The sequence below is a fragment of the Rhamphochromis longiceps genome, linkage group LG1 (genome assembly GCF_057381845.1).
Source record: "Rhamphochromis longiceps isolate RC_006_pf linkage group LG1, R_longiceps_female_GT1.1, whole genome shotgun sequence".
In the NCBI taxonomy this organism is placed as follows: Eukaryota; Metazoa; Chordata; class Actinopteri; order Cichliformes; family Cichlidae; genus Rhamphochromis; species Rhamphochromis longiceps.
This window is the reverse complement of record NC_140557.1, coordinates 35581161-35593239: the sequence shown is the minus strand read 5'-3', so window position 1 is coordinate 35593239 and position 12079 is coordinate 35581161.

The window sequence follows — 12079 nt, the reverse complement described above, 5'->3', positions numbered from 1 at the left end:
GCATGTAACAGTGAGAAACACACAGTCTTGGCGAAAGAAAGCGTTTTCGTACAACTTCATATAAATCGCTGTTACTTTTGATAGAAGACTCAGAAACACATGTTCATGGCTTTATCTTATATAACTCAATATCCCCGTGCTGGGCAAACAGGTTTTGCAGCCGTTTGAGCTAAGATTTTAAAATTATTCACATAATGAAAACCTATACTTTGTTTCAGGCGAGTTTCCCATTCAAATGCATGTAACAGTGAGAAAGGCATTGTCTTGGCGAAATAAAGCGTTTTTGAACAACTTCATATAAATCGCTGTAACTTTTGATAGAAGACTCAGACAAACATGTTTATGGCTTTATCTTATAGAACTCAATATCCCCGTGCTGGGCAAACAGAACAGGTTTTGCAGCAGTTTGAGCTAAGATTTTAAAATTATTCACATAATGAAAACCTATACTTTGTTTCAGGCCAGTTTCCCATTCAAATGCATGTAACAGTGAGAAACGCATTGTCTTGGCGAAATAAAGCGTTTTTGTACAACTTCATATAAATCGCTGTAACTTTTGATAGAAGACTCAGACAAACATGTTTATGGCTTTAACTTATAGAACTCAATATCCCCGTGCTGGGCAAACAGGTTTTGCAGCCGATTGAGCTAAGATGTTAAAATTATTCACATAATGAAAACCTATACTTTGTCTCAGGCGAGTTTCCCATTCAAATGCATGTAACAGTGAGAAACGCATTGTCTTGGCGAAATAAAGCGTTTATGTACAACTTCATATAAATAGCTGTAACTTTTAAAAGAAGACTCAGACACACATGTTTATGGCTTTATCTTATAGAACTCAAGATCCCCGTGCTGGACAAACAGGTTTTGCAGCCGTTTGAGCTAAGATTTTAAAATTATTCACATAATGAAAACCTATACTTTGTGTCGGGCGAGAACTCCATTCAAATGCATGTAATAGCAAGAAACGCACTAATGTGGTGAAATAAAGTCTTTTTCATGGTCTCCATAAAGACAGCTGTAACTTTTGATAGAAGACTCAGAAATACATATTTATGGCTTTATCTACTAGAATTCAATATCCCTGTGCTGGGCAAAAAGGTTTTGCAGCCGTTTGAGCTAAGATTTTAAAATTATTCACATAATGAAAACCTATACTTTGTCTCAGGCGAGTTTCCCATTCAAATGCATGTAACAGTGAGAAACGCATTGTCTTGGCGAAATAAAGCGTTTTTGTACAACTTCATATAAATCGCTGTAACTTTTGATAGAAGACTCAGACAAACATGTTTATGGCTTTAACTTATAGAACTCAATATCCCCGTGCTGGGCAAACAGGTTTTGCAGCCGTTTGAGCTAAGATTTTAAAATTATTCACATAATGAAAACCTGTACTTTCTTTCGGGCGAGTTTCCCATTCAAATGCATGTAACAGTGAGAAACGCACTGTCTTGGCGAAAGAAAGCGTTTATGTACAACTTCATATAAATAGCTGTAACTTTTAAAAGAAGACTCAGACACACATGTTTATGGCTTTATCTTATAGAACTCAAGATCCCCATGCTGGGCAAACAGGTTTTGCAGCCGTTTGAGCTAAGATTTTAAAATTATTCACATAATGAAAACCTATACTTTGTTTCGGGCGAGTTTCCCATTCAAATGCATGTAACAGTGAGAAACACACTGTCTTGGCGAAAGAAAGCGTTTTTCAACCACTTCATATAAATAGCTGTAACTTTTGATAGAAGACTCAGACACACATGTTTATGGCTTTATCGTATAGAACTCAATGTCCCCGTGCTGAGCAAACAGGTTTTGCAGCTGTGTGAGCTAAGATTGTAAAATTATTCACATAATGAAAACCTATACTTTGTCTCGGGTGAGTTTCCCATTCAAATGCATGTAACAGTGAGAATCGCATTGTCTTGGCGAAATAAAGCGTTTTTCAACCACTTCATATAAATCGCTGTAACTTTTGATAGAAGACTCAGACAAACATGTTTATGGCTTTATCTTATAGAACTCAATATCCCCGTGCTGGGCAAACAGGTTTTGCAGCCGATTGAGCTAAGATTTCCAAGTTATACACATAATGAAAACCTATACTTTGTCTCGGGTGAGTTTCCCATTCAAATGCATGTAACAGTGAGAATCGCATTGTCTTGGCGAAACAAAGCGTTTTTCAACCACTTCATATAAACCGCTGTAACTTTTGATAGAAGACCCAGACAAACATGTTTATGGCTTTATCTTATAGAACTCAATATCCCCGTGCTGAGCAAACAGGTTTTGCAGCTGTGTGAGCTAAGATTGTAAAATTATTCACATAATGAAAACCTATACTTTGTCTCGGGTGAGTTTCCCATTCAAATGCATGTAACAGTGAGAAACACACTGTCTTGGCGAAATAAAGCGTTTTTCAACCACTTCATATAAATCGCTGTAACTTTTGATAGAAGACTCAGACAAACATGTTTATGGCTTTATCTTATAGAACTCAATATCCCCGTGCTGGGCAAACAGGTTTTGCAGCCGTTTGAGCTACGATTTTAAAATTATTCACATAATGAAAACCTATACTTTGTTTCAGGCGAGTTTCCCATTCAAATGCATGTAACAGTGAGAAACGCACTGTCTTGGCGAAAGAAAGCGTTTTTGTACAACTTCATATAAATAGCTGTAACTTTTGATAGAAGACTCAGACAAACATGTTTATGGCTTTCTCTTATAGAACTCAATATCCCCGTGCTGGGCAAACAGGTTTTGCAGCCGATTGAGCTAAGATTTCCAAGTTATACACATAATGAAAACCTATACTTTGTCTCGGGTGAGTTTCCCATTCAAATGCATGTAACAGTGAGAAACACACTGTCTTGGCGAAATAAAGCGTTTTTCAACCACTTCATATAAATCGCTGTAACTTTTGATAGAAGACTCAGACAAACATGTTTATGGCTTTATCTTATAGAACTCAATATCCCCGTGCTGGGCAAACAGGTTTTGCAGCCGTTTGAGCTAAGATTTTAAAATTATTCACATAATGAAAACCTATACTTTGTCTCGGGTGAGTTTCCCATTCAAATGCATGTAACAGTGAGAAACACACTGTCTTGGCGAAAGAAAGCGTTTTTGTACAACCTCATATAAATCGCTGTAACTTTTGATAGAAGACTCAGACAAACATGTTTATGGCTTTATCTTATAGAACTCAATATCCCCGTGCTGGGCAAACAGAACAGGTTTTGCAGCCGTTTGAGCTAAGATTTTGAAATTATTCACATAATGAAAACCTATACTTTGTCTCGGGTGAGTTTCCCATTCAAATGCATGTAACAGTGAGAAACACACTGTCTTGGCGAAATAAAGCGTTTTTCAACCACTTCATATAAATCGCTGTAACTTTTGATAGAAGACTCAGACAAACATGTTTATGGCTTTATCTTATAGAACTCAATGTCGTCCCCGTGCTGAGCAAACAGGTTTTGCAGCTGTGTGAGCTAAGATTTTAAAATTATTCACATAATGAAAACCTGTACTTTGTTTCGGGCGAGTTTCCCATTCAAATGCATGTAACAGTGAGAAACGCACTGTCTTGGCGAAAGAAAGCGTTTATGTACAACTTCATATAAATAGCTGTAACTTTTAAAAGAAGACTCAGACACACATGTTTATGGCTTTATCGTATAGAACTCAATGTCCCCGTGCTGAGCAAACAGGTTTTGCAGCCGTTTGAGCTAAGATTTTAAAATTATTCACATAATGAAAACCTATACTTTGTCTCGGGTGAGTTTCCCATTCAAATGCATGTAACAGTGAGAAACACACTGTCTTGGCGAAAGAAAGCGTTTTTGTACAACCTCATATAAATCGCTGTAACTTTTGATAGAAGACTCAGACAAACATGTTTATGGCTTTATCTTATAGAACTCAATATCCCCGTGCTGGGCAAACAGAACAGGTTTTGCAGCCGTTTGAGCTAAGATTTTGAAATTATTCACATAATGAAAACCTATACTTTGTCTCGGGTGAGTTTCCCATTCAAATGCATGTAACAGTGAGAAACACACTGTCTTGGCGAAATAAAGCGTTTTTCAACCACTTCATATAAATCGCTGTAACTTTTGATAGAAGACTCAGACAAACATGTTTATGGCTTTATCTTATAGAACTCAATGTCGTCCCCGTGCTGAGCAAACAGGTTTTGCAGCTGTGTGAGCTAAGATTTTAAAATTATTCACATAATGAAAACCTGTACTTTGTTTCGGGCGAGTTTCCCATTCAAATGCATGTAACAGTGAGAAACGCACTGTCTTGGCGAAAGAAAGCGTTTATGTACAACTTCATATAAATAGCTGTAACTTTTAAAAGAAGACTCAGACACACATGTTTATGGCTTTATCGTATAGAACTCAATGTCCCCGTGCTGAGCAAACAGGTTTTGCAGCCGATTGAGCTAAGATTTCCAAGTTATACACATAATGAAAACCTATACTTTGTCTCGGGTGAGTTTCCCATTCAAATGCATGTAACAGTGAGAATCGCATTGTCTTGGCGAAATAAAGCGTTTTTCAACCACTTCATATAAATCGCTGTAACTTTTGATAGAAGACCCAGACAAACATGTTGATGGCTTTGTCTTATAGAACTCAATATCCCCGTGCTGGGCAAACAGGTTTTGCAGCCGTTTGAGCTAAGATTTTAAAATTATTCACATAATGAAAACCTGTACTTTCTTTCGGGCGAGTTTCCCATTCAAATGCATGTAACAGTGAGAAACGCACTGTCTTGGCGAAAGAAAGCGTTTATGTACAACTTCATATAAATAGCTGTAACTTTTAAAAGAAGACTCAGACACACATGTTTATGGCTTTATCGTATAGAACTCAATGTCCCCGTGCTGAGCAAACAGGTTTTGCAGCTGTGTGAGCTAAGATTGTAAAATTATTCACATAATGAAAACCTATACTTTGTCTCGGGTGAGTTTCCCATTCAAATGCATGTAACAGTGAGAAACACACTGTCTTGGCGAAAGAAAGCGTTTTTCAACCACTTCATATAAATAGCTGTAACTTTTGATAGAAGACTCAGACACACATGTTTATGGCTTTATCGTATAGAACTCAATGTCCCCGTGCTGAGCAAACAGGTTTTGCAGCCGATTGAGCTAAGATTTCCAAGTTATACACATAATGAAAACCTATACTTTGTCTCGGGTGAGTTTCCCATTCAAATGCATGTAACAGTGAGAATCGCATTGTCTCGCGAAACAAAGCGTTTTTCAACCACTTCATATAAATCGCTGTAACTTTTGATAGAAGACTCAGACAAACATGTTTATGGCTTTATCTTATAGAACTCAATATCCCCGTGCTGGGCAAACAGGTTTTGCAGCCGATTGAGCTAAGATTTCCAAGTTATACACATAATGAAAACCTATACTTTGTCTCGGGTGAGTTTCCCATTCAAATGCATGTAACAGTGAGAATCGCATTGTCTTGGCGAAACAAAGCGTTTTTCAACCACTTCATATAAACCGCTGTAACTTTTGATAGAAGACCCAGACAAACATGTTTATGGCTTTATCTTATAGAACTCAATATCCCCGTGCTGGGCAAACAGGTTTTGCAGCTGTGTGAGCTAAGATTGTAAAATTATTCACATAATGAAAACCTATACTTTGTCTCGGGTGAGTTTCCCATTCAAATGCATGTAACAGTGAGAAACACACTGTCTTGGCGAAAGAAAGCGTTTTTCAACCACTTCATATAAATAGCTGTAACTTTTGATAGAAGACTCAGACACACATGTTTATGGCTTTATCGTATAGAACTCAATGTCCCCGTGCTGAGCAAACAGGTTTTGCAGCTGTGTGAGCTAAGATTGTAAAATTATTCACATAATGAAAACCTATACTTTGTCTCGGGTGAGTTTCCCATTCAAATGCATGTAACAGTGAGAAACACACTGTCTTGGCGAAATAAAGCGTTTTTCAACCACTTCATATAAATCGCTGTAACTTTTGATAGAAGACTCAGACAAACATGTTTATGGCTTTATCTTATAGAACTCAATATCCCCGTGCTGGGCAAACAGGTTTTGCAGCCGTTTGAGCTACGATTTTAAAATTATTCACATAATGAAAACCTATACTTTGTTTCAGGCGAGTTTCCCATTCAAATGCATGTAACAGTGAGAAACGCACTGTCTTGGCGAAAGAAAGCGTTTTTGTACAACTTCATATAAATAGCTGTAACTTTTGATAGAAGACTCAGACAAACATGTTTATGGCTTTCTCTTATAGAACTCAATATCCCCGTGCTGGGCAAACAGGTTTTGCAGCCGATTGAGCTAAGATTTCCAAGTTATACACATAATGAAAACCTATACTTTGTCTCGGGTGAGTTTCCCATTCAAATGCATGTAACAGTGAGAAACACACTGTCTTGGCGAAAGAAAGCGTTTTTGTACAACCTCATATAAATCGCTGTAACTTTTGATAGAAGACTCAGACAAACATGTTTATGGCTTTATCTTATAGAACTCAATATCCCCGTGCTGGGCAAACAGAACAGGTTTTGCAGCCGTTTGAGCTAAGATTTTGAAATTATTCACATAATGAAAACCTATACTTTGTCTCGGGTGAGTTTCCCATTCAAATGCATGTAACAGTGAGAAACACACTGTCTTGGCGAAATAAAGCGTTTTTCAACCACTTCATATAAATCGCTGTAACTTTTGATAGAAGACTCAGACAAACATGTTTATGGCTTTATCTTATAGAACTCAATGTCGTCCCCGTGCTGAGCAAACAGGTTTTGCAGCTGTGTGAGCTAAGATTTTAAAATTATTCACATAATGAAAACCTGTACTTTGTTTCGGGCGAGTTTCCCATTCAAATGCATGTAACAGTGAGAAACGCACTGTCTTGGCGAAAGAAAGCGTTTATGTACAACTTCATATAAATAGCTGTAACTTTTAAAAGAAGACTCAGACACACATGTTTATGGCTTTATCGTATAGAACTCAATGTCCCCGTGCTGAGCAAACAGGTTTTGCAGCCGTTTGAGCTAAGATTTTAAAATTATTCACATAATGAAAACCTATACTTTGTCTCGGGTGAGTTTCCCATTCAAATGCATGTAACAGTGAGAAACACACTGTCTTGGCGAAAGAAAGCGTTTTTGTACAACCTCATATAAATCGCTGTAACTTTTGATAGAAGACTCAGACAAACATGTTTATGGCTTTATCTTATAGAACTCAATATCCCCGTGCTGGGCAAACAGAACAGGTTTTGCAGCCGTTTGAGCTAAGATTTTGAAATTATTCACATAATGAAAACCTATACTTTGTCTCGGGTGAGTTTCCCATTCAAATGCATGTAACAGTGAGAAACACACTGTCTTGGCGAAATAAAGCGTTTTTCAACCACTTCATATAAATCGCTGTAACTTTTGATAGAAGACTCAGACAAACATGTTTATGGCTTTATCTTATAGAACTCAATGTCGTCCCCGTGCTGAGCAAACAGGTTTTGCAGCTGTGTGAGCTAAGATTTTAAAATTATTCACATAATGAAAACCTGTACTTTGTTTCGGGCGAGTTTCCCATTCAAATGCATGTAACAGTGAGAAACGCACTGTCTTGGCGAAAGAAAGCGTTTATGTACAACTTCATATAAATAGCTGTAACTTTTAAAAGAAGACTCAGACACACATGTTTATGGCTTTATCGTATAGAACTCAATGTCCCCGTGCTGAGCAAACAGGTTTTGCAGCCGATTGAGCTAAGATTTCCAAGTTATACACATAATGAAAACCTATACTTTGTCTCGGGTGAGTTTCCCATTCAAATGCATGTAACAGTGAGAATCGCATTGTCTTGGCGAAATAAAGCGTTTTTCAACCACTTCATATAAATCGCTGTAACTTTTGATAGAAGACCCAGACAAACATGTTGATGGCTTTGTCTTATAGAACTCAATATCCCCGTGCTGGGCAAACAGGTTTTGCAGCCGTTTGAGCTAAGATTTTAAAATTATTCACATAATGAAAACCTGTACTTTCTTTCGGGCGAGTTTCCCATTCAAATGCATGTAACAGTGAGAAACGCACTGTCTTGGCGAAAGAAAGCGTTTATGTACAACTTCATATAAATAGCTGTAACTTTTAAAAGAAGACTCAGACACACATGTTTATGGCTTTATCGTATAGAACTCAATGTCCCCGTGCTGAGCAAACAGGTTTTGCAGCTGTGTGAGCTAAGATTGTAAAATTATTCACATAATGAAAACCTATACTTTGTCTCGGGTGAGTTTCCCATTCAAATGCATGTAACAGTGAGAAACACACTGTCTTGGCGAAAGAAAGCGTTTTTCAACCACTTCATATAAATAGCTGTAACTTTTGATAGAAGACTCAGACACACATGTTTATGGCTTTATCGTATAGAACTCAATGTCCCCGTGCTGAGCAAACAGGTTTTGCAGCCGATTGAGCTAAGATTTCCAAGTTATACACATAATGAAAACCTATACTTTGTCTCGGGTGAGTTTCCCATTCAAATGCATGTAACAGTGAGAATCGCATTGTCTCGCGAAACAAAGCGTTTTTCAACCACTTCATATAAATCGCTGTAACTTTTGATAGAAGACTCAGACAAACATGTTTATGGCTTTATCTTATAGAACTCAATATCCCCGTGCTGGGCAAACAGGTTTTGCAGCCGATTGAGCTAAGATTTCCAAGTTATACACATAATGAAAACCTATACTTTGTCTCGGGTGAGTTTCCCATTCAAATGCATGTAACAGTGAGAATCGCATTGTCTTGGCGAAACAAAGCGTTTTTCAACCACTTCATATAAACCGCTGTAACTTTTGATAGAAGACCCAGACAAACATGTTTATGGCTTTATCTTATAGAACTCAATATCCCCGTGCTGGGCAAACAGGTTTTGCAGCTGTGTGAGCTAAGATTGTAAAATTATTCACATAATGAAAACCTATACTTTGTCTCGGGTGAGTTTCCCATTCAAATGCATGTAACAGTGAGAAACACACTGTCTTGGCGAAAGAAAGCGTTTTTCAACCACTTCATATAAATAGCTGTAACTTTTGATAGAAGACTCAGACACACATGTTTATGGCTTTATCGTATAGAACTCAATGTCCCCGTGCTGAGCAAACAGGTTTTGCAGCCGATTGAGCTAAGATTTCCAAGTTATACACATAATGAAAACCTATACTTTGTCTCGGGTGAGTTTCCCATTCAAATGCATGTAACAGTGAGAATCGCATTGTCTCGCGAAACAAAGCGTTTTTCAACCACTTCATATAAATCGCTGTAACTTTTGATAGAAGACTCAGACACACATGTTTATGGCTTTATCGTATAGAACTCAATGTCCCCGTGCTGAGCAAACAGGTTTTGCAGCTGTGTGAGCTAAGATTGTAAAATTATTCACATAATGAAAACCTATACTTTGTCTCGGGTGAGTTTCCCATTCAAATGCATGTAACAGTGAGAAACACACTGTCTTGGCGAAATAAAGCGTTTTTCAACCACTTCATATAAATCGCTGTAACTTTTGATAGAAGACTCAGACAAACATGTTTATGGCTTTATCTTATAGAACTCAATATCCCCGTGCTGGGCAAACAGGTTTTGCAGCCGTTTGAGCTAAGATTTTAAAATTATTCACATAATGAAAACCTATACTTTGTTTCGGGCGAGTTTCCCATTCAAATGCATGTAACAGTGAGAAACGCACTGTCTTGGCGAAAGAAAGCGTTTTTGTACAACTTCATATAAATAGCTGTAACTTTTGATAGAAGACTCAGACAAACATGTTTATGGCTTTATCGTATAGAACTCAATATCCCCGTGCTGGGCAAACAGGTTTTGCAGCTGTGTGAGCAAAGATTTTCAAGTTATTCACATAATGAAAACCTATACTTTGTTTCGTGCGAGTTCCCCATTGAAATGCAAGTAATAGCGAGAAACGCACTGTCTTGGCGAAATAAAGCGTTTTTGAACAACTTCATATAAATGGGTGTAACTTTTGATAGAAGATTCAGACTCACATATCTTATAGAATTCAATATCCCTGTGCTGGGCAAAAAGGTTTTGCAGCTGTTTGAGCTAAGATTTTCAAGTTATTCACATAATGAAAACCTATACTTTGTTTCAGGCGAGTTTCCCATTCAAATGCATGTAACAGTGAGAAACACACTGTCTTGGCGAAAGAAAGCGTTTTTGTACAACTTCATATAAATCGCTGTAACTTTTGATAGAAGACTCAGACAAACGTGTTTATGGCTTTATCTTATAGAACTCAATATCCCCGTGCTGGGCAAACAGAACAGGTTTTGCAGCCGTTTGAGCTAAGATTTTGAAATTATTCACATAATGAAAACCTATACTTTGTCTCGGGTGAGTTTCCCATTCAAATGCATGTAACAGTGAGAAACACACTGTCTTGGCGAAATAAAGCGTTTTTCAACCACTTCATATAAATCGCTGTAACTTTTGATAGAAGACTCAGACAAACATGTTTATGGCTTTCTCTTATAGAACTCAATATCCCTGTGCTGGGCAAACAGGTTTTGCAGCCGATTGAGCTAAGATTTCCAAGTTATACACATAATGAAAACCTATACTTTGTCTCGGGTGAGTTTCCCATTCAAATGCATGTAACAGTGAGAAACACACTGTCTTGGCGAAAGAAAGCGTTTTTGTACAACCTCATATAAATCGCTGTAACTTTTGATAGAAGACTCAGACAAACATGTTTATGGCTTTATCTTATAGAACTCAATATCCCCGTGCTGGGCAAACAGAACAGGTTTTGCAGCCGTTTGAGCTAAGATTTTGAAATTATTCACATAATGAAAACCTATACTTTGTCTCGGGTGAGTTTCCCATTCAAATGCATGTAACAGTGAGAAACACACTGTCTTGGCGAAATAAAGCGTTTTTCAACCACTTCATATAAATCGCTGTAACTTTTGATAGAAGACTCAGACAAACATGTTTATGGCTTTATCTTATAGAACTCAATGTCGTCCCCGTGCTGAGCAAACAGGTTTTGCAGCTGTGTGAGCTAAGATTTTAAAATTATTCACATAATGAAAACCTATACTTTGTTTCGGGCGAGTTTCCCATTCAAATGCATGTAACAGTGAGAAACGCACTGTCTTGGCGAAAGAAAGCGTTTTTGTACAACTTCATATAAATAGCTGTAACTTTTGATAGAAGACTCAGACAAACATGTTTATGGCTTTATCGTATAGAACTCAATATCCCCGTGCTGGGCAAACAGGTTTTGCAGCTGTGTGAGCAAAGATTTTCAAGTTATTCACATAATGAAAACCTATACTTTGTTTCGTGCGAGTTCCCCATTGAAATGCATGTAATAGCGAGAAACGCACTGTCTTGGCGAAATAAAGCGTTTTTGAACAACTTCATATAAATGGGTGTAACTTTTGATAGAAGATTCAGACTCACATATCTTATAGAATTCAATATCCCTGTGCTGGGCAAAAAGGTTTTGCAGCTGTTTGAGCTAAGATTTTCAAGTTATTCACATAATGAAAACCTATACTTTGTCTCAGGCGAGTTTCCCATTCAAATGCATGTAACAGTGAGAAACGCATTGTGTTGGCGAAATAAAGCGTTTTTGTACAACTTCATATAAATCGCTGTAACTTTTGATAGAAGACTCAGACAAACATGTTTATGGCTTTAACTTATAGAACTCAATATCCCCGTGCTGGGAAAACAGGTTTTGCAGCCGTTTGAGCTAAGATTTTAAAATTATTCACATAATGAAAACCTGTACTTTCTTTCGTGCGAGTTTCCCATTCAAATGCATGTAACAGTGAGAAACGCACTGTCTTGGCGAAAGAAAGCGTTTATGTACAACTTCATATAAATAGCTGTAACTTTTGATAGAAGACTCAGACACACATGTTTATGGCTTTATCGTATAGAACTCAATGTCCCCGTGCTGAGCAAACAGGTTTTGCAGCTGTGTGAGCTAAGATTTTAAAATTATTCACATAATGAAAACCTAT